Source organism: Physella acuta, unplaced genomic scaffold (genome assembly GCF_028476545.2).
Source record: "Physella acuta isolate Inbredline_101_S28 unplaced genomic scaffold, ASM2847654v3 ptg002730l, whole genome shotgun sequence".
NCBI classification, from domain to species: Eukaryota; Metazoa; Mollusca; class Gastropoda; family Physidae; genus Physella; species Physella acuta.
In genome coordinates this window covers 1-22441 of record NW_026734159.1, presented here as the reverse complement: position 1 = coordinate 22441, position 22441 = coordinate 1, and the positions used below count along the sequence as shown (strand labels likewise).

The 22441-nt window shown below is 37.3% G+C and overlaps 17 non-coding genes across 17 annotated transcripts; all 17 read right to left on the bottom strand.

The window, feature by feature from the left end:
• Positions 1 to 1011: 1011 nt before the first annotated feature.
• LOC131934097 (U2 spliceosomal RNA) lies at positions 1012 to 1204 on the bottom strand. Its single transcript, XR_009385456.1, has one exon. It is a non-coding gene; the product is annotated as a U2 spliceosomal RNA (small nuclear RNA).
• A 1099-nt stretch (positions 1205 to 2303) lies between these two features.
• Positions 2304 to 2496, bottom strand: LOC131934095 (U2 spliceosomal RNA). The gene has a single exon (XR_009385454.1). It is a non-coding gene; the product is annotated as a U2 spliceosomal RNA (small nuclear RNA).
• Positions 2497 to 3595: 1099 nt separating this feature from the next.
• Positions 3596 to 3788, bottom strand: LOC131934094 (U2 spliceosomal RNA). The gene has a single exon (XR_009385453.1). It is a non-coding gene; the product is annotated as a U2 spliceosomal RNA (small nuclear RNA).
• Positions 3789 to 4887: 1099 nt separating this feature from the next.
• LOC131934093 (U2 spliceosomal RNA) lies at positions 4888 to 5080 on the bottom strand. The gene has a single exon (XR_009385452.1). It is a non-coding gene; the product is annotated as a U2 spliceosomal RNA (small nuclear RNA).
• Positions 5081 to 6179: 1099 nt separating this feature from the next.
• Positions 6180 to 6372, bottom strand: LOC131934092 (U2 spliceosomal RNA). Its single transcript, XR_009385451.1, has one exon. It is a non-coding gene; the product is annotated as a U2 spliceosomal RNA (small nuclear RNA).
• Positions 6373 to 7472: 1100 nt separating this feature from the next.
• Positions 7473 to 7665, bottom strand: LOC131934090 (U2 spliceosomal RNA). The gene has a single exon (XR_009385450.1). It is a non-coding gene; the product is annotated as a U2 spliceosomal RNA (small nuclear RNA).
• Positions 7666 to 8764: 1099 nt separating this feature from the next.
• On the bottom strand, positions 8765 to 8955 carry LOC131934098 (U2 spliceosomal RNA). The gene has a single exon (XR_009385457.1). It is a non-coding gene; the product is annotated as a U2 spliceosomal RNA (small nuclear RNA).
• Positions 8956 to 10053: 1098 nt separating this feature from the next.
• LOC131934089 (U2 spliceosomal RNA) lies at positions 10054 to 10246 on the bottom strand. The gene has a single exon (XR_009385449.1). It is a non-coding gene; the product is annotated as a U2 spliceosomal RNA (small nuclear RNA).
• Positions 10247 to 11344: 1098 nt separating this feature from the next.
• Positions 11345 to 11537, bottom strand: LOC131934088 (U2 spliceosomal RNA). The gene has a single exon (XR_009385448.1). It is a non-coding gene; the product is annotated as a U2 spliceosomal RNA (small nuclear RNA).
• A 1098-nt stretch (positions 11538 to 12635) lies between these two features.
• On the bottom strand, positions 12636 to 12828 carry LOC131934087 (U2 spliceosomal RNA). The gene has a single exon (XR_009385447.1). It is a non-coding gene; the product is annotated as a U2 spliceosomal RNA (small nuclear RNA).
• Positions 12829 to 13926: 1098 nt separating this feature from the next.
• Positions 13927 to 14119, bottom strand: LOC131934086 (U2 spliceosomal RNA). Its single transcript, XR_009385446.1, has one exon. It is a non-coding gene; the product is annotated as a U2 spliceosomal RNA (small nuclear RNA).
• A 1099-nt stretch (positions 14120 to 15218) lies between these two features.
• Positions 15219 to 15411, bottom strand: LOC131934085 (U2 spliceosomal RNA). Its single transcript, XR_009385445.1, has one exon. It is a non-coding gene; the product is annotated as a U2 spliceosomal RNA (small nuclear RNA).
• A 1099-nt stretch (positions 15412 to 16510) lies between these two features.
• Positions 16511 to 16703, bottom strand: LOC131934101 (U2 spliceosomal RNA). Its single transcript, XR_009385460.1, has one exon. It is a non-coding gene; the product is annotated as a U2 spliceosomal RNA (small nuclear RNA).
• A 1098-nt stretch (positions 16704 to 17801) lies between these two features.
• On the bottom strand, positions 17802 to 17994 carry LOC131934100 (U2 spliceosomal RNA). The gene has a single exon (XR_009385459.1). It is a non-coding gene; the product is annotated as a U2 spliceosomal RNA (small nuclear RNA).
• A 1100-nt stretch (positions 17995 to 19094) lies between these two features.
• Positions 19095 to 19287, bottom strand: LOC131934099 (U2 spliceosomal RNA). The gene has a single exon (XR_009385458.1). It is a non-coding gene; the product is annotated as a U2 spliceosomal RNA (small nuclear RNA).
• A 1100-nt stretch (positions 19288 to 20387) lies between these two features.
• Positions 20388 to 20580, bottom strand: LOC131934096 (U2 spliceosomal RNA). Its single transcript, XR_009385455.1, has one exon. It is a non-coding gene; the product is annotated as a U2 spliceosomal RNA (small nuclear RNA).
• A 1101-nt stretch (positions 20581 to 21681) lies between these two features.
• LOC131934084 (U2 spliceosomal RNA) lies at positions 21682 to 21874 on the bottom strand. The gene has a single exon (XR_009385444.1). It is a non-coding gene; the product is annotated as a U2 spliceosomal RNA (small nuclear RNA).
• Between the last annotated feature and the right edge of the window lie 567 nt (positions 21875 to 22441).

The following is a 22441-nucleotide window of genomic DNA, read 5'->3' as shown; positions in this document are numbered from 1 at the left end:
CACACCGAAAATATTCCTTATTGCAGAAATCGCCGCCCATGCGACGTACGGCCGTTAGGCGGTGGGCGTTTTACAATCTGCCAAAGCGGAAAGGCGAATGTTAACGAAATCAATGAAACAAGTAACATTATGAATTTCTAAAACTCAAACAAGGAAAAAAATATAGCGCCTTACCTTAACGTCGTAATAGTGGCTTCCCTTGACGCCCGCGCCGCCTTGATGTATATCGAATCGATCAACGCCCTGTTGTTTTACGTCTTTGGCGGGCGGCGCAAGGCGACTAGCGCTTGTGGAACAAGCCAACGTTAAAAAGGTATAGGAAGAGACTGAGAAAGAAAAAGAATACAAAAAGGTGACGTGAGGTCGGCAGGAGCAAAGATGCGGAACAAAACCACAAAATTTAAATTTGTAAATTTAGATTTTTTTTTTTTTTTTTTTTTATTTATATTTTTTTTTCTTAAACGGATCATTGTTATTAATATTCTGCTGATTGTAATGTTTCATTTAACATTTTGAAATCAATTAGGATCAAGATATATGCAAATCGTTGAAGGAAAGAATACATTAAACAATGTACGTAACAATGTACGTCAGTTTAAAAATAAAAATGAATTTTTGTTTTTTTAAATTGAAATAACTTTTAAAAATTTACATTTAAATTTCTATTTTCTTATATTAAAGTGAAATTAATACTGGTCCTGTGTGGACAGAAGTGTGATATTTTGACACATACTGGCCATGACAAATGATTTTTTAAAACATAATTTAGATTAGTAAACAACGAAGGAGAGGAGCGGAGAGAAATTTTAAATATAAAAAAAAATATCTGTTTTTATACCGGCTGCCGTTCGTTTGAGAACCGTCAAATAAGAAAAAATGTGCTGGTCAGCTCAAACGATTAACAATTTTAAGCAAACAGTGACTGGTATAGAATAAATACCATATCACTCTGACTGACCAGCAGTGAGCTGTTTTTATTGAGAGAGAGAGGACCAATCGTACATTATTGAAATTGAATGGGCCATTCCCGGAAGAACTGCAATACCGGGCCGACCCGTGGCGAGAGCGGAGCAAGCCCCGGGCATCCCGCCGAGTACCAAAAATCAGTTTAATATCGTAGTGACTCAATGAGCCACGTATCAGATATTAAGCTGATAAGAACAGATACTACACTTTGATCTTAGCCAAAAGGCCGAGAAGCGATAACGGTCACTGGACTACCGACGCCTCATATTCCGGAAAATTTCCTATCCGCTCCTCTGAAATGATTCCGTAAATATTCATCCGATTCCGCACACCGAAAATATTCCTTATTGCAGAAATCGCCGCCCATGCGACGTACGGCCGTTAGGCGGTGGGCGTTTTACAATCTGCCAAAGCGGAAAGGCGAATGTTAACGAAATCAATGAAACAAGTAACATTATGAATTTCTAAAACTCAAACAAGGAAAAAAATATAGCGCCTTACCTTAACGTCGTAATAGTGGCTTCCCTTGACGCCCGCGCCGCCTTGATGTATATCGAATCGATCAACGCCCTGTTGTTTTACGTCTTTGGCGGGCGGCGCAAGGCGACTAGCGCTGTGGAACAAGCCAACGTTTAAAAAGGTATAGGAAGAGACTGAGAAAGAAAAAGAATACAAAAAGGTGACGTGAGGTCGGCAGGAGAAAAGATGCGGAACAAAACCACAAAATTTAAATTTGTAAATTTAGATTTTTTTTTTTTTTTTTTTTTATTATATTTTTTTTTTCTTAAACGGATCATTGTTATTAATATTCTGCTGATTGTAATGTTTCATTTAACATTTTGAAATCAATTAGGATCAAGATATATGCAAATCGTTGAAGGAAAGAATACATTAAACAATGTACGTAACAATGTACGTCAGTTTAAAAATAAAAATGAATTTTTGTTTTTTTTAAATTGAAATAACTTTTAAAAATTTACATTTAAATTTCTATTTTCTTTATATTAAAGTGAAATTAATACTGGTCCTGTGTGGACAGAAGTGTGATATTTTGACACATACTGGCCATGACAAATGATTTTTAAACATAATTTAGATTAGTAAACAACGAAGGAGAGGAGCGGAGAGAAATTTTAAATATAAAAAAAAATATCTGTTTTTATACCGGCTGCCGTTCGTTTGAGAACCGTCAAATAAAGAAAAAATGTGCTGGTCAGCTCAAACGATTAACATTTTAAGCAAACAGTGACTGGTATAGAATAAATACCATATCACTCTGACTGACCAGCAGTGAGCTGTTTTTATTGAGAGAGAGAGACCAATCGTACATTATTGAAATTGAATGGGCCATTCCCGGAAGAACTGCAATACCGGGCCGACCCGTGGCGAGAGCGGAGCAAGCCCCGGGCATCCCGCCGAGTACCAAAAATCAGTTTAATATCGTAGTGACTCAATGAGCCACGTATCAGATATTAAGCTGATAAGAACAGATACTACACTTTGATCTTAGCCAAAAGGCCGAGAAGCGATAACGGTCACTGGACTACCGACGCCTCATATTCCGGAAAATTTCCTATCCGCTCCTCTGAAATGATTCCGTAAATATTCATCCGATTCCGCACACCGAAAATATTCCTTATTGCAGAAATCGCCGCCCATGCGACGTACGGCCGTTAGGCGGTGGGCGTTTTACAATCTGCCAAAGCGGAAAGGCGAATGTTAACGAAATCAATGAAACAAGTAACATTATGAATTTCTAAAACTCAAACAAGGAAAAAAATATAGCGCCTTACCTTAACGTCGTAATAGTGGCTTCCCTTGACGCCCGCGCCGCCTTGATGTATATCGAATCGATCAACGCCCTGTTGTTTTACGTCTTTGGCGGGCGGCGCAAGGCGACTAGCGCTGTGGAACAAGCCAACGTTAAAAAGGTATAGGAAGAGACTGAGAAAGAAAAAGAATACAAAAAGGTGACGTGAGGTCGGCAGGAGAAAAGATGCGGAACAAAACCACAAAATTTAAATTTGTAAATTTAGATTTTTTTTTTTTTTTTTTTTTATTTATATTTTTTTTTCTTAAACGGATCATTGTTATTAATATTCTGCTGATTGTAATGTTTCATTTAACATTTTGAAATCAATTAGGATCAAGATATATGCAAATCGTTGAAGGAAAGAATACATTAAACAATGTACGTAACAATGTACGTCAGTTTAAAAATAAAAATGAATTTTTGTTTTTTTTAAATTGAAATAACTTTTAAAAATTTACATTTAAATTTCTATTTTCTTTATATTAAAGTGAAATTAATACTGGTCCTGTGTGGACAGAAGTGTGATATTTTGACACATACTGGCCATGACAAATGATTTTTAAAACATAATTTAGATTAGTAAACAACGAAGGAGAGGAGCGGAGAGAAATTTTAAATATAAAAAAAAATATCTGTTTTTATACCGGCTGCCGTTCGTTTGAGAACCGTCAAATAAAGAAAAAATGTGCTGGTCAGCTCAAACGATTAACATTTTAAGCAAACAGTGACTGGTATAGAATAAATACCATATCACTCTGACTGACCAGCAGTGAGCTGTTTTTATTGAGAGAGAGAGACCAATCGTACATTATTGAAATTGAATGGGCCATTCCCGGAAGAACTGCAATACCGGGCCGACCCGTGGCGAGAGCGGAGCAAGCCCCGGGCATCCCGCCGAGTACCAAAAATCAGTTTAATATCGTAGTGACTCAATGAGCCACGTATCAGATATTAAGCTGATAAGAACAGATACTACACTTTGATCTTAGCCAAAAGGCCGAGAAGCGATAACGGTCACTGGACTACCGACGCCTCATATTCCGGAAAATTTCCTATCCGCTCCTCTGAAATGATTCCGTAAATATTCATCCGATTCCGCACACCGAAAATATTCCTTATTGCAGAAATCGCCGCCCATGCGACGTACGGCCGTTAGGCGGTGGGCGTTTTACAATCTGCCAAAGCGGAAAGGCGAATGTTAACGAAATCAATGAAACAAGTAACATTATGAATTTCTAAAACTCAAACAAGGAAAAAAATATAGCGCCTTACCTTAACGTCGTAATAGTGGCTTCCCTTGACGCCCGCGCCGCCTTGATGTATATCGAATCGATCAACGCCCTGTTGTTTTACGTCTTTGGCGGGCGGCGCAAGGCGACTAGCGCTGTGGAACAAGCCAACGTTAAAAAGGTATAGGAAGAGACTGAGAAAGAAAAAGAATACAAAAAGGTGACGTGAGGTCGGCAGGAGAAAAGATGCGGAACAAAACCACAAAATTTAAATTTGTAAATTTAGATTTTTTTTTTTTTTTTTTTTTATTTATATTTTTTTTTCTTAAACGGATCATTGTTATTAATATTCTGCTGATTGTAATGTTTCATTTAACATTTTGAAATCAATTAGGATCAAGATATATGCAAATCGTTGAAGGAAAGAATACATTAAACAATGTACGTAACAATGTACGTCAGTTTAAAAATAAAAATGAATTTTTGTTTTTTTTAAATTGAAATAACTTTTAAAAATTTACATTTAAATTTCTATTTTCTTTATATTAAAGTGAAATTAATACTGGTCCTGTGTGGACAGAAGTGTGATATTTTGACACATACTGGCCATGACAAATGATTTTTAAAACATAATTTAGATTAGTAAACAACGAAGGAGAGGAGCGGAGAGAAATTTTAAATATAAAAAAAAATATCTGTTTTTATACCGGCTGCCGTTCGTTTGAGAACCGTCAAATAAAGAAAAAATGTGCTGGTCAGCTCAAACGATTAACATTTTAAGCAAACAGTGACTGGTATAGAATAAATACCATATCACTCTGACTGACCAGCAGTGAGCTGTTTTTATTGAGAGAGAGAGACCAATCGTACATTATTGAAATTGAATGGGCCATTCCCGGAAGAACTGCAATACCGGGCCGACCCGTGGCGAGAGCGGAGCAAGCCCCGGGCATCCCGCCGAGTACCAAAAATCAGTTTAATATCGTAGTGACTCAATGAGCCACGTATCAGATATTAAGCTGATAAGAACAGATACTACACTTTGATCTTAGCCAAAAGGCCGAGAAGCGATAACGGTCACTGGACTACCGACGCCTCATATTCCGGAAAATTTCCTATCCGCTCCTCTGAAATGATTCCGTAAATATTCATCCGATTCCGCACACCGAAAATATTCCTTATTGCAGAAATCGCCGCCCATGCGACGTACGGCCGTTAGGCGGTGGGCGTTTTACAATCTGCCAAAGCGGAAAGGCGAATGTTAACGAAATCAATGAAACAAGTAACATTATGAATTTCTAAAACTCAAACAAGGAAAAAAATATAGCGCCTTACCTTAACGTCGTAATAGTGGCTTCCCTTGACGCCCGCGCCGCCTTGATGTATATCGAATCGATCAACGCCCTGTTGTTTTACGTCTTTGGCGGGCGGCGCAAGGCGACTAGCGCTGTGGAACAAGCCAACGTTAAAAAGGTATAGGAAGAGACTGAGAAAGAAAAAGAATACAAAAAGGTGACGTGAGGTCGGCAGGAGAAAAGATGCGGAACAAAACCACAAAATTTAAATTTGTAAATTTAGATTTTTTTTTTTTTTTTTTTTTTATTTATATTTTTTTTTCTTAAACGGATCATTGTTATTAATATTCTGCTGATTGTAATGTTTCATTTAACATTTTGAAATCAATTAGGATCAAGATATATGCAAATCGTTGAAGGAAAGAATACATTAAACAATGTACGTAACAATGTACGTCAGTTTAAAAATAAAAATGAATTTTTGTTTTTTTAAATTGAAATAACTTTTAAAAATTTACATTTAAATTTCTATTTTCTTTATATTAAAGTGAAATTAATACTGGTCCTGTGTGGACAGAAGTGTGATATTTTGACACATACTGGCCATGACAAATGATTTTTAAAACATAATTTAGATTAGTAAACAACGAAGGAGAGGAGCGGAGAGAAATTTTAAATATAAAAAAAAATATCTGTTTTTATACCGGCTGCCGTTCGTTTGAGAACCGTCAAATAAAGAAAAAATGTGCTGGTCAGCTCAAACGATTAACATTTTAAGCAAACAGTGACTGGTATAGAATAAATACCATATCACTCTGACTGACCAGCAGTGAGCTGTTTTTATTGAGAGAGAGAGACCAATCGTACATTATTGAAATTGAATGGGCCATTCCCGGAAGAACTGCAATACCGGGCCGACCCGTGGCGAGAGCGGAGCAAGCCCCGGGCATCCCGCCGAGTACCAAAAATCAGTTTAATATCGTAGTGACTCAATGAGCCACGTATCAGATATTAAGCTGATAAGAACAGATACTACACTTTGATCTTAGCCAAAAGGCCGAGAAGCGATAACGGTCACTGGACTACCGACGCCTCATATTCCGGAAAATTTCCTATCCGCTCCTCTGAAATGATTCCGTAAATATTCATCCGATTCCGCACACCGAAAATATTCCTTATTGCAGAAATCGCCGCCCATGCGACGTACGGCCGTTAGGCGGTGGGGCGTTTTACAATCTGCCAAAGCGGAAAGGCGAATGTTAACGAAATCAATGAAACAAGTAACATTATGAATTTCTAAAACTCAAACAAGGAAAAAAATATAGCGCCTTACCTTAACGTCGTAATAGTGGCTTCCCTTGACGCCCGCGCCGCCTTGATGTATATCGAATCGATCAACGCCCTGTTGTTTTACGTCTTTGGCGGGCGGCGCAAGGCGACTAGCGCTGTGGAACAAGCCAACGTTAAAAAGGTATAGGAAGAGACTGAGAAAGAAAAAGAATACAAAAAGGTGACGTGAGGTCGGCAGGAGAAAAGATGCGGAACAAAACCACAAAATTTAAATTTGTAAATTTAGATTTTTTTTTTTTTTTTTTTTTTATTTATATTTTTTTTTCTTAAACGGATCATTGTTATTAATATTCTGCTGATTGTAATGTTTCATTTAACATTTTGAAATCAATTAGGATCAAGATATATGCAAATCGTTGAAGGAAAGAATACATTAAACAATGTACGTAACAATGTACGTCAGTTTAAAAATAAAAATGAATTTTTGTTTTTTTAAATTGAAATAACTTTTAAAAATTTACATTTAAATTTCTATTTTCTTTATATTAAAGTGAAATTAATACTGGTCCTGTGTGGACAGAAGTGTGATATTTTGACACATACTGGCCATGACAAATGATTTTTAAAACATAATTTAGATTAGTAAACAACGAAGGAGAGGAGCGGAGAGAAATTTTAAATATAAAAAAAAATATCTGTTTTTATACCGGCTGCCGTTCGTTTGAGAACCGTCAAATAAAGAAAAAATGTGCTGGTCAGCTCAAACGATTAACATTTTAAGCAAACAGTGACTGGTATAGAATAAATACCATATCACTCTGACTGACCAGCAGTGAGCTGTTTTTATTGAGAGAGAGAGACCAATCGTACATTATTGAAATTGAATGGGCCATTCCCGGAAGAACTGCAATACCGGGCCGACCCGTGGCGAGAGCGGAGCAAGCCCCGGGCATCCCGCCGAGTACCAAAAATCAGTTTAATATCGTAGTGACTCAATGAGCCACGTATCAGATATTAAGCTGATAAGAACAGATACTACACTTTGATCTTAGCCAAAAGGCCGAGAAGCGATAACGGTCACTGGACTACCGACGCCTCATATTCCGGAAAATTTCCTATCCGCTCCTCTGAAATGATTCCGTAAATATTCATCCGATTCCGCACACCGAAAATATTCCTTATTGCAGAAATCGCCGCCCATGCGACGTACGGCCGTTAGGCGGTGGGCGTTTTACAATCTGCCAAAGCGGAAAGGCGAATGTTAACGAAATCAATGAAACAAGTAACATTATGAATTTCTAAAACTCAAACAAGGAAAAAAATATAGCGCCTTACCTTAACGTCGTAATAGTGGCTTCCCTTGACGCCCGCGCCGCCTTGATGTATATCGAATCGATCAACGCCCTGTTGTTTTACGTCTTTGGCGGGCGGCGCAAGGCGACTAGCGCTGTGGAACAAGCCAACGTTAAAAAGGTATAGGAAGAGACTGAGAAAGAAAAAGAATACAAAAAGGTGACGTGAGGTCGGCAGGAGAAAAGATGCGGAACAAAACCACAAAATTTAAATTTGTAAATTTAGATTTTTTTTTTTTTTTTTTTTTTATTTATATTTTTTTTTCTTAAACGGATCATTGTTATTAATATTCTGCTGATTGTAATGTTTCATTTAACATTTTGAAATCAATTAGGATCAAGATATATGCAAATCGTTGAAGGAAAGAATACATTAAACAATGTACGTAACAATGTACGTCAGTTTAAAAATAAAAATGAATTTTTGTTTTTTTAAATTGAAATAACTTTTAAAAATTTACATTTAAATTTCTATTTTCTTTATATTAAAGTGAAATTAATACTGGTCCTGTGTGGACAGAAGTGTGATATTTTGACACATACTGGCCATGACAAATGATTTTTAAAACATAATTTAGATTAGTAAACAACGAAGGAGAGGAGCGGAGAGAAATTTTAAATATAAAAAAAAATATCTGTTTTTATACCGGCTGCCGTTCGTTTGAGAACCGTCAAATAAAGAAAAAATGTGCTGGTCAGCTCAAACGATTAACATTTTAAGCAAACAGTGACTGGTATAGAATAAATACCATATCACTCTGACTGACCAGCAGTGAGCTGTTTTTATTGAGAGAGAGAGACCAATCGTACATTATTGAAATTGAATGGGCCATTCCCGGAAGAACTGCAATACCGGGCCGACCCGTGGCGAGCGGAGCAAGCCCCGGGCATCCCGCCGAGTACCAAAAATCAGTTTAATATCGTAGTGACTCAATGAGCCACGTATCAGATATTAAGCTGATAAGAACAGATACTACACTTTGATCTTAGCCAAAAGGCCGAGAAGCGATAACGGTCACTGGACTACCGACGCCTCATATTCCGGAAAATTTCCTATCCGCTCCTCTGAAATGATTCCGTAAATATTCATCCGATTCCGCACACCGAAAATATTCCTTATTGCAGAAATCGCCGCCCATGCGACGTACGGCCGTTAGGCGGTGGGCGTTTTACAATCTGCCAAAGCGGAAAGGCGAATGTTAACGAAATCAATGAAACAAGTAACATTATGAATTTCTAAAACTCAAACAAGGAAAAAAATATAGCGCCTTACCTTAACGTCGTAATAGTGGCTTCCCTTGACGCCCGCGCCGCCTTGATGTATATCGAATCGATCAACGCCCTGTTGTTTTACGTCTTTGGCGGGCGGCGCAAGGCGACTAGCGCTGTGGAACAAGCCAACGTTAAAAAGGTATAGGAAGAGACTGAGAAAGAAAAAGAATACAAAAAGGTGACGTGAGGTCGGCAGGAGAAAAGATGCGGAACAAAACCACAAAATTTAAATTTGTAAATTTAGATTTTTTTTTTTTTTTTTTTTTATTTATATTTTTTTTTCTTAAACGGATCATTGTTATTAATATTCTGCTGATTGTAATGTTTCATTTAACATTTTGAAATCAATTAGGATCAAGATATATGCAAATCGTTGAAGGAAAGAATACATTAAACAATGTACGTAACAATGTACGTCAGTTTAAAAATAAAAATGAATTTTTGTTTTTTTAAATTGAAATAACTTTTAAAAATTTACATTTAAATTTCTATTTTCTTTATATTAAAGTGAAATTAATACTGGTCCTGTGTGGACAGAAGTGTGATATTTTGACACATACTGGCCATGACAAATGATTTTTAAAACATAATTTAGATTAGTAAACAACGAAGGAGAGGAGCGGAGAGAAATTTTAAATATAAAAAAAAATATCTGTTTTTATACCGGCTGCCGTTCGTTTGAGAACCGTCAAATAAAGAAAAAATGTGCTGGTCAGCTCAAACGATTAACATTTTAAGCAAACAGTGACTGGTATAGAATAAATACCATATCACTCTGACTGACCAGCAGTGAGCTGTTTTTATTGAGAGAGAGAGACCAATCGTACATTATTGAAATTGAATGGGCCATTCCCGGAAGAACTGCAATACCGGGCCGACCCGTGGCGAGAGCGGAGCAAGCCCCGGGCATCCCGCCGAGTACCAAAAATCAGTTTAATATCGTAGTGACTCAATGAGCCACGTATCAGATATTAAGCTGATAAGAACAGATACTACACTTTGATCTTAGCCAAAAGGCCGAGAAGCGATAACGGTCACTGGACTACCGACGCCTCATATTCCGGAAAATTTCCTATCCGCTCCTCTGAAATGATTCCGTAAATATTCATCCGATTCCGCACACCGAAAATATTCCTTATTGCAGAAATCGCCGCCCATGCGACGTACGGCCGTTAGGCGGTGGGCGTTTTACAATCTGCCAAAGCGGAAAGGCGAATGTTAACGAAATCAATGAAACAAGTAACATTATGAATTTCTAAAACTCAAACAAGGAAAAAAATATAGCGCCTTACCTTAACGTCGTAATAGTGGCTTCCCTTGACGCCCGCGCCGCCTTGATGTATATCGAATCGATCAACGCCCTGTTGTTTTACGTCTTTGGCGGGCGGCGCAAGGCGACTAGCGCTGTGGAACAAGCCAACGTTAAAAAGGTATAGGAAGAGACTGAGAAAGAAAAAGAATACAAAAAGGTGACGTGAGGTCGGCAGGAGAAAAGATGCGGAACAAAACCACAAAATTTAAATTTGTAAATTTAGATTTTTTTTTTTTTTTTTTTTTATTTATATTTTTTTTTCTTAAACGGATCATTGTTATTAATATTCTGCTGATTGTAATGTTTCATTTAACATTTTGAAATCAATTAGGATCAAGATATATGCAAATCGTTGAAGGAAAGAATACATTAAACAATGTACGTAACAATGTACGTCAGTTTAAAAATAAAAATGAATTTTTGTTTTTTTAAATTGAAATAACTTTTAAAAATTTACATTTAAATTTCTATTTTCTTTATATTAAAGTGAAATTAATACTGGTCCTGTGTGGACAGAAGTGTGATATTTTGACACATACTGGCCATGACAAATGATTTTTAAAACATAATTTAGATTAGTAAACAACGAAGGAGAGGAGCGGAGAGAAATTTTAAATATAAAAAAAAATATCTGTTTTTATACCGGCTGCCGTTCGTTTGAGAACCGTCAAATAAAGAAAAAATGTGCTGGTCAGCTCAAACGATTAACATTTTAAGCAAACAGTGACTGGTATAGAATAAATACCATATCACTCTGACTGACCAGCAGTGAGCTGTTTTTATTGAGAGAGAGAGACCAATCGTACATTATTGAAATTGAATGGGCCATTCCCGGAAGAACTGCAATACCGGGCCGACCCGTGGCGAGAGCGGAGCAAGCCCCGGGCATCCCGCCGAGTACCAAAAATCAGTTTAATATCGTAGTGACTCAATGAGCCACGTATCAGATATTAAGCTGATAAGAACAGATACTACACTTTGATCTTAGCCAAAAGGCCGAGAAGCGATAACGGTCACTGGACTACCGACGCCTCATATTCCGGAAAATTTCCTATCCGCTCCTCTGAAATGATTCCGTAAATATTCATCCGATTCCGCACACCGAAAATATTCCTTATTGCAGAAATCGCCGCCCATGCGACGTACGGCCGTTAGGCGGTGGGCGTTTTACAATCTGCCAAAGCGGAAAGGCGAATGTTAACGAAATCAATGAAACAAGTAACATTATGAATTTCTAAAACTCAAACAAGGAAAAAAATATAGCGCCTTACCTTAACGTCGTAATAGTGGCTTCCCTTGACGCCCGCGCCGCCTTGATGTATATCGAATCGATCAACGCCCTGTTGTTTTACGTCTTTGGCGGGCGGCGCAAGGCGACTAGCGCTGTGGAACAAGCCAACGTTAAAAAGGTATAGGAAGAGACTGAGAAAGAAAAAGAATACAAAAAGGTGACGTGAGGTCGGCAGGAGAAAAGATGCGGAACAAAACCACAAAATTTAAATTTGTAAATTTAGATTTTTTTTTTTTTTTTTTTTTATTTATATTTTTTTTTCTTAAACGGATCATTGTTATTAATATTCTGCTGATTGTAATGTTTCATTTAACATTTTGAAATCAATTAGGATCAAGATATATGCAAATCGTTGAAGGAAAGAATACATTAAACAATGTACGTAACAATGTACGTCAGTTTAAAAATAAAAATGAATTTTTGTTTTTTTAAATTGAAATAACTTTTAAAAATTTACATTTAAATTTCTATTTTCTTTATATTAAAGTGAAATTAATACTGGTCCTGTGTGGACAGAAGTGTGATATTTTGACACATACTGGCCATGACAAATGATTTTTAAAACATAATTTAGATTAGTAAACAACGAAGGAGAGGAGCGGAGAGAAATTTTAAATATAAAAAAAAATATCTGTTTTTATACCGGCTGCCGTTCGTTTGAGAACCGTCAAATAAAGAAAAAATGTGCTGGTCAGCTCAAACGATTAACATTTTAAGCAAACAGTGACTGGTATAGAATAAATACCATATCACTCTGACTGACCAGCAGTGAGCTGTTTTTATTGAGAGAGAGAGACCAATCGTACATTATTGAAATTGAATGGGCCATTCCCGGAAGAACTGCAATACCGGGCCGACCCGTGGCGAGAGCGGAGCAAGCCCCGGGCATCCCGCCGAGTACCAAAAATCAGTTTAATATCGTAGTGACTCAATGAGCCACGTATCAGATATTAAGCTGATAAGAACAGATACTACACTTTGATCTTAGCCAAAAGGCCGAGAAGCGATAACGGTCACTGGACTACCGACGCCTCATATTCCGGAAAATTTCCTATCCGCTCCTCTGAAATGATTCCGTAAATATTCATCCGATTCCGCACACCGAAAATATTCCTTATTGCAGAAATCGCCGCCCATGCGACGTACGGCCGTTAGGCGGTGGGCGTTTTACAATCTGCCAAAGCGGAAAGGCGAATGTTAACGAAATCAATGAAACAAGTAACATTATGAATTTCTAAAACTCAAACAAGGAAAAAAATATAGCGCCTTACCTTAACGTCGTAATAGTGGCTTCCCTTGACGCCCGCGCCGCCTTGATGTATATCGAATCGATCAACGCCCTGTTGTTTTACGTCTTTGGCGGGCGGCGCAAGGCGACTAGCGCTGTGGAACAAGCCAACGTTAAAAAGGTATAGGAAGAGACTGAGAAAGAAAAAGAATACAAAAAGGTGACGTGAGGTCGGCAGGAGAAAAGATGCGGAACAAAACCACAAAATTTAAATTTGTAAATTTAGATTTTTTTTTTTTTTTTTTTTTATTTATATTTTTTTTTCTTAAACGGATCATTGTTATTAATATTCTGCTGATTGTAATGTTTCATTTAACATTTTGAAATCAATTAGGATCAAGATATATGCAAATCGTTGAAGGAAAGAATACATTAAACAATGTACGTAACAATGTACGTCAGTTTAAAAATAAAAATGAATTTTTGTTTTTTTAAATTGAAATAACTTTTAAAAATTTACATTTAAATTTCTATTTTCTTTATATTAAAGTGAAATTAATACTGGTCCTGTGTGGACAGAAGTGTGATATTTTGACACATACTGGCCATGACAAATGATTTTTAAAACATAATTTAGATTAGTAAACAACGAAGGAGAGGAGCGGAGAGAAATTTTAAATATAAAAAAAAATATCTGTTTTTATACCGGCTGCCGTTCGTTTGAGAACCGTCAAATAAAGAAAAAATGTGCTGGTCAGCTCAAACGATTAACATTTTAAGCAAACAGTGACTGGTATAGAATAAATACCATATCACTCTGACTGACCAGCAGTGAGCTGTTTTTATTGAGAGAGAGAGACCAATCGTACATTATTGAAATTGAATGGGCCATTCCCGGAAGAACTGCAATACCGGGCCGACCCGTGGCGAGAGCGGAGCAAGCCCCGGGCATCCCGCCGAGTACCAAAAATCAGTTTAATATCGTAGTGACTCAATGAGCCACGTATCAGATATTAAGCTGATAAGAACAGATACTACACTTTGATCTTAGCCAAAAGGCCGAGAAGCGATAACGGTCACTGGACTACCGACGCCTCATATTCCGGAAAATTTCCTATCCGCTCCTCTGAAATGATTCCGTAAATATTCATCCGATTCCGCACACCGAAAATATTCCTTATTGCAGAAATCGCCGCCCATGCGACGTACGGCCGTTAGGCGGTGGGCGTTTTACAATCTGCCAAAGCGGAAAGGCGAATGTTAACGAAATCAATGAAACAAGTAACATTATGAATTTCTAAAACTCAAACAAGGAAAAAAATATAGCGCCTTACCTTAACGTCGTAATAGTGGCTTCCCTTGACGCCCGCGCCGCCTTGATGTATATCGAATCGATCAACGCCCTGTTGTTTTACGTCTTTGGCGGGCGGCGCAAGGCGACTAGCGCTGTGGAACAAGCCAACGTTAAAAAGGTATAGGAAGAGACTGAGAAAGAAAAAGAATACAAAAAGGTGACGTGAGGTCGGCAGGAGAAAAGATGCGGAACAAAACCACAAAATTTAAATTTGTAAATTTAGATTTTTTTTTTTTTTTTTTTTTTATTTATATTTTTTTTTCTTAAACGGATCATTGTTATTAATATTCTGCTGATTGTAATGTTTCATTTAACATTTTGAAATCAATTAGGATCAAGATATATGCAAATCGTTGAAGGAAAGAATACATTAAACAATGTACGTAACAATGTACGTCAGTTTAAAAATAAAAATGAATTTTTGTTTTTTTAAATTGAAATAACTTTTAAAAATTTACATTTAAATTTCTATTTTCTTTATATTAAAGTGAAATTAATACTGGTCCTGTGTGGACAGAAGTGTGATATTTTGACACATACTGGCCATGACAAATGATTTTTAAAACATAATTTAGATTAGTAAACAACGAAGGAGAGGAGCGGAGAGAAATTTTAAATATAAAAAAAAATATCTGTTTTTATACCGGCTGCCGTTCGTTTGAGAACCGTCAAATAAAGAAAAAATGTGCTGGTCAGCTCAAACGATTAACATTTTAAGCAAACAGTGACTGGTATAGAATAAATACCATATCACTCTGACTGACCAGCAGTGAGCTGTTTTTATTGAGAGAGAGAGACCAATCGTACATTATTGAAATTGAATGGGCCATTCCCGGAAGAACTGCAATACCGGGCCGACCCGTGGCGAGAGCGGAGCAAGCCCCGGGCATCCCGCCGAGTACCAAAAATCAGTTTAATATCGTAGTGACTCAATGAGCCACGTATCAGATATTAAGCTGATAAGAACAGATACTACACTTTGATCTTAGCCAAAAGGCCGAGAAGCGATAACGGTCACTGGACTACCGACGCCTCATATTCCGGAAAATTTCCTATCCGCTCCTCTGAAATGATTCCGTAAATATTCATCCGATTCCGCACACCGAAAATATTCCTTATTGCAGAAATCGCCGCCCATGCGACGTACGGCCGTTAGGCGGTGGGCGTTTTACAATCTGCCAAAGCGGAAAGGCGAATGTTAACGAAATCAATGAAACAAGTAACATTATGAATTTCTAAAACTCAAACAAGGAAAAAAATATAGCGCCTTACCTTAACGTCGTAATAGTGGCTTCCCTTGACGCCCGCGCCGCCTTGATGTATATCGAATCGATCAACGCCCTGTTGTTTTACGTCTTTGGCGGGCGGCGCAAGGCGACTAGCGCTGTGGAACAAGCCAACGTTAAAAAGGTATAGGAAGAGACTGAGAAAGAAAAAGAATACAAAAAGGTGACGTGAGGTCGGCAGGAGAAAAGATGCGGAACAAAACCACAAAATTTAAATTTGTAAATTTAGATTTTTTTTTTTTTTTTTTTTTTATTTATATTTTTTTTTCTTAAACGGATCATTGTTATTAATATTCTGCTGATTGTAATGTTTCATTTAACATTTTGAAATCAATTAGGATCAAGATATATGCAAATCGTTGAAGGAAAGAATACATTAAACAATGTACGTAACAATGTACGTCAGTTTAAAAATAAAAATGAATTTTTGTTTTTTTAAATTGAAATAACTTTTAAAAATTTACATTTAAATTTCTATTTTCTTTATATTAAAGTGAAATTAATACTGGTCCTGTGTGGACAGAAGTGTGATATTTTGACACATACTGGCCATGACAAATGATTTTTAAAACATAATTTAGATTAGTAAACAACGAAGGAGAGGAGCGGAGAGAAATTTTAAATATAAAAAAAAATATCTGTTTTTATACCGGCTGCCGTTCGTTTGAGAACCGTCAAATAAAGAAAAAATGTGCTGGTCAGCTCAAACGATTAACATTTTAAGCAAACAGTGACTGGTATAGAATAAATACCATATCACTCTGACTGACCAGCAGTGAGCTGTTTTTATTGAGAGAGAGAGACCAATCGTACATTATTGAAATTGAATGGGCCATTCCCGGAAGAACTGCAATACCGGGCCGACCCGTGGCGAGAGCGGAGCAAGCCCCGGGCATCCCGCCGAGTACCAAAAATCAGTTTAATATCGTAGTGACTCAATGAGCCACGTATCAGATATTAAGCTGATAAGAACAGATACTACACTTTGATCTTAGCCAAAAGGCCGAGAAGCGATAACGGTCACTGGACTACCGACGCCTCATATTCCGGAAAATTTCCTATCCGCTCCTCTGAAATGATTCCGTAAATATTCATCCGATTCCGCACACCGAAAATATTCCTTATTGCAGAAATCGCCGCCCATGCGACGTACGGCCGTTAGGCGGTGGGCGTTTTACAATCTGCCAAAGCGGAAAGGCGAATGTTAACGAAATCAATGAAACAAGTAACATTATGAATTTCTAAAACTCAAACAAGGAAAAAAATATAGCGCCTTACCTTAACGTCGTAATAGTGGCTTCCCTTGACGCCCGCGCCGCCTTGATGTATATCGAATCGATCAACGCCCTGTTGTTTTACGTCTTTGGCGGGCGGCGCAAGGCGACTAGCGCTGTGGAACAAGCCAACGTTAAAAAGGTATAGGAAGAGACTGAGAAAGAAAAAGAATACAAAAAGGTGACGTGAGGTCGGCAGGAGAAAAGATGCGGAACAAAACCACAAAATTTAAATTTGTAAATTTAGATTTTTTTTTTTTTTTTTTTTTATTTATATTTTTTTTTCTTAAACGGATCATTGTTATTAATATTCTGCTGATTGTAATGTTTCATTTAACATTTTGAAATCAATTAGGATCAAGATATATGCAAATCGTTGAAGGAAAGAATACATTAAACAATGTACGTAACAATGTACGTCAGTTTAAAAATAAAAATGAATTTTTGTTTTTTTAAATTGAAATAACTTTTAAAAATTTACATTTAAATTTCTATTTTCTTTATATTAAAGTGAAATTAATACTGGTCCTGTGTGGACAGAAGTGTGATATTTTGACACATACTGGCCATGACAAATGATTTTTAAAACATAATTTAGATTAGTAAACAACGAAGGAGAGGAGCGGAGAGAAATTTTAAATATAAAAAAAAATATCTGTTTTTATACCGGCTGCCGTTCGTTTGAGAACCGTCAAATAAAGAAAAAATGTGCTGGTCAGCTCAAACGATTAACATTTTAAGCAAACAGTGACTGGTATAGAATAAATACCATATCACTCTGACTGACCAGCAGTGAGCTGTTTTTATTGAGAGAGAGAGACCAATCGTACATTATTGAAATTGAATGGGCCATTCCCGGAAGAACTGCAATACCGGGCCGACCCGTGGCGAGAGCGGAGCAAGCCCCGGGCATCCCGCCGAGTACCAAAAATCAGTTTAATATCGTAGTGACTCAATGAGCCACGTATCAGATATTAAGCTGATAAGAACAGATACTACACTTTGATCTTAGCCAAAAGGCCGAGAAGCGATAACGGTCACTGGACTACCGACGCCTCATATTCCGGAAAATTTCCTATCCGCTCCTCTGAAATGATTCCGTAAATATTCATCCGATTCCGCACACCGAAAATATTCCTTATTGCAGAAATCGCCGCCCATGCGACGTACGGCCGTTAGGCGGTGGGCGTTTTACAATCTGCCAAAGCGGAAAGGCGAATGTTAACGAAATCAATGAAACAAGTAACATTATGAATTTCTAAAACTCAAACAAGGAAAAAAATATAGCGCCTTACCTTAACGTCGTAATAGTGGCTTCCCTTGACGCCCGCGCCGCCTTGATGTATATCGAATCGATCAACGCCCTGTTGTTTTACGTCTTTGGCGGGCGGCGCAAGGCGACTAGCGCTGTGGAACAAGCCAACGTTAAAAAGGTATAGGAAGAGACTGAGAAAGAAAAAGAATACAAAAAGGTGACGTGAGGTCGGCAGGAGAAAAGATGCGGAACAAAACCACAAAATTTAAATTTGTAAATTTAGATTTTTTTTTTTTTTTTTTTTTTATTTATATTTTTTTTTCTTAAACGGATCATTGTTATTAATATTCTGCTGATTGTAATGTTTCATTTAACATTTTGAAATCAATTAGGATCAAGATATATGCAAATCGTTGAAGGAAAGAATACATTAAACAATGTACGTAACAATGTACGTCAGTTTAAAAATAAAAATGAATTTTTGTTTTTTTAAATTGAAATAACTTTTAAAAATTTACATTTAAATTTCTATTTTCTTTATATTAAAGTGAAATTAATACTGGTCCTGTGTGGACAGAAGTGTGATATTTTGACACATACTGGCCATGACAAATGATTTTTAAAACATAATTTAGATTAGTAAACAACGAAGGAGAGGAGCGGAGAGAAATTTTAAATATAAAAAAAAATATCTGTTTTTATACCGGCTGCCGTTCGTTTGAGAACCGTCAAATAAAGAAAAAAATGTGCTGGTCAGCTCAAACGATTAACATTTTAAGCAAACAGTGACTGGTATAGAATAAATACCATATCACTCTGACTGACCAGCAGTGAGCTGTTTTTATTGAGAGAGAGAGACCAATCGTACATTATTGAAATTGAATGGGCCATTCCCGGAAGAACTGCAATACCGGGCCGACCCGTGGCGAGAGCGGAGCAAGCCCCGGGCATCCCGCCGAGTACCAAAAATCAGTTTAATATCGTAGTGACTCAATGAGCCACGTATCAGATATTAAGCTGATAAGAACAGATACTACACTTTGATCTTAGCCAAAAGGCCGAGAAGCGATAACGGTCACTGGACTACCGACGCCTCATATTCCGGAAAATTTCCTATCCGCTCCTCTGAAATGATTCCGTAAATATTCATCCGATTCCGCACACCGAAAATATTCCTTATTGCAGAAATCGCCGCCCATGCGACGTACGGCCGTTAGGCGGTGGGCGTTTTACAATCTGCCAAAGCGGAAAGGCGAATGTTAACGAAATCAATGAAACAAGTAACATTATGAATTTCTAAAACTCAAACAAGGAAAAAAATATAGCGCCTTACCTTAACGTCGTAATAGTGGCTTCCCTTGACGCCCGCGCCGCCTTGATGTATATCGAATCGATCAACGCCCTGTTGTTTTACGTCTTTGGCGGGCGGCGCAAGGCGACTAGCGCTGTGGAACAAGCCAACGTTAAAAAGGTATAGGAAGAGACTGAGAAAGAAAAAGAATACAAAAAGGTGACGTGAGGTCGGCAGGAGAAAAGATGCGGAACAAAACCACAAAATTTAAATTTGTAAATTTAGATTTTTTTTTTTTTTTTTTTTTTATTTATATTTTTTTTTCTTAAACGGATCATTGTTATTAATATTCTGCTGATTGTAATGTTTCATTTAACATTTTGAAATCAATTAGGATCAAGATATATGCAAATCGTTGAAGGAAAGAATACATTAAACAATGTACGTAACAATGTACGTCAGTTTAAAAATAAAAATGAATTTTTGTTTTTTTAAATTGAAATAACTTTTAAAAATTTACATTTAAATTTCTATTTTCTTTATATTAAAGTGAAATTAATACTGGTCCTGTGTGGACAGAAGTGTGATATTTTGACACATACTGGCCATGACAAATGATTTTTAAAACATAATTTAGATTAGTAAACAACGAAGGAGAGGAGCGGAGAGAAATTTTAAATATAAAAAAAAATATCTGTTTTTATACCGGCTGCCGTTCGTTTGAGAACCGTCAAATAAAGAAAAAAATGTGCTGGTCAGCTCAAACGATTAACATTTTAAGCAAACAGTGACTGGTATAGAATAAATACCATATCACTCTGACTGACCAGCAGTGAGCTGTTTTTATTGAGAGAGAGAGACCAATCGTACATTATTGAAATTGAATGGGCCATTCCCGGAAGAACTGCAATACCGGGCCGACCCGTGGCGAGAGCGGAGCAAGCCCCGGGCATCCCGCCGAGTACCAAAAATCAGTTTAATATCGTAGTGACTCAATGAGCCACGTATCAGATATTAAGCTGATAAGAACAGATACTACACTTTGATCTTAGCCAAAAGGCCGAGAAGCGATAACGGTCACTGGACTACCGACGCCTCATATTCCGGAAAATTTCCTATCCGCTCCTCTGAAATGATTCCGTAAATATTCATCCGATTCCGCACACCGAAAATATTCCTTATTGCAGAAATCGCCGCCCATGCGACGTACGGCCGTTAGGCGGTGGGCGTTTTACAATCTGCCAAAGCGGAAAGGCGAATGTTAACGAAATCAATGAAACAAGTAACATTATGAATTTCTAAAACTCAAACAAGGAAAAAAATATAGCGCCTTACCTTAACGTCGTAATAGTGGCTTCCCTTGACGCCCGCGCCGCCTTGATGTATATCGAATCGATCAACGCCCTGTTGTTTTACGTCTTTGGCGGGCGGCGCAAGGCGACTAGCGCTGTGGAACAAGCCAACGTTAAAAAGGTATAGGAAGAGGACTGAGAAAGAAAAAGAATACAAAAAGGTGACGTGAGGTCGGCAGGAGAAAAGATGCGGAACAAAACCACAAAATTTAAATTTGTAAATTTAGATTTTTTTTTTTTTTTTTTTTTTATTTATATTTTTTTTTCTTAAACGGATCATTGTTATTAATATTCTGCTGATTGTAATGTTTCATTTAACATTTTGAAATCAATTAGGATCAAGATATATGCAAATCGTTGAAGGAAAGAATACATTAAACAATGTACGTAACAATGTACGTCAGTTTAAAAATAAAAATGAATTTTTGTTTTTTTTAAATTGAAATAACTTTTAAAAATTTACATTTAAATTTCTATTTTCTTTATATTAAAGTGAAATTAATACTGGTCCTGTGTGGACAGAAGTGTGATATTTTGACACATACTGGCCATGACAAATGATTTTTAAAACATAATTTAGATTAGTAAACAACGAAGGAGAGGAGCGGAGAGAAATTTTAAATATAAAAAAAAATATCTGTTTTTATACCGGCTGCCGTTCGTTTGAGAACCGTCAAATAAAGAAAAAATGTGCTGGTCAGCTCAAACGATTAACATTTTAAGCAAACAGTGACTGGTATAGAATAAATACCATATCACTCTGACTGACCAGCAGTGAGCTGTTTTTATTGAGAGAGAGAGACCAATCGTACATTATTGAAATTGAATGGGCCATTCCCGGAAGAACTGCAATACCGGGCCGACCCGTGGCGAGAGCGGAGCAAGCCCCGGGCATCCCGCCGAGTACCAAAAATCAGTTTAATATCGTAGTGACTCAATGAGCCACGTATCAGATATTAAGCTGATAAGAACAGATACTACACTTTGATCTTAGCCAAAAGGCCGAGAAGCGATAACGGTCACTGGACTACCGACGCCTCATATTCCGGAAAATTTCCTATCCGCTCCTCTGAAATGATTCCGTAAATATTCATCCGATTCCGCACACCGAAAATATTCCTTATTGCAGAAATCGCCGCCCATGCGACGTACGGCCGTTAGGCGGTGGGCGTTTTACAATCTGCCAAAGCGGAAAGGCGAATGTTAACGAAATCAATGAAACAAGTAACATTATGAATTTCTAAAACTCAAACAAGGAAAAAAATATAGCGCCTTACCTTAACGTCGTAATAGTGGCTTCCCTTGACGCCCGCGCCGCCTTGATGTATATCGAATCGATCAACGCCCTGTTGTTTTACGTCTTTGGCGGGCGGCGCAAGGCGACTAGCGCTGTGGAACAAGCCAACGTTAAAAAGGTATAGGAAGAGACTGAGAAAGAAAAAGAATACAAAAAGGTGACGTGAGGTCGGCAGGAGAAAAGATGCGGAACAAAACCACAAAATTTAAATTTGTAAATTTAGATTTTTTTTTTTTTTTTTTTTTTATTTATATTTTTTTTTTCTTAAACGGATCATTGTTATT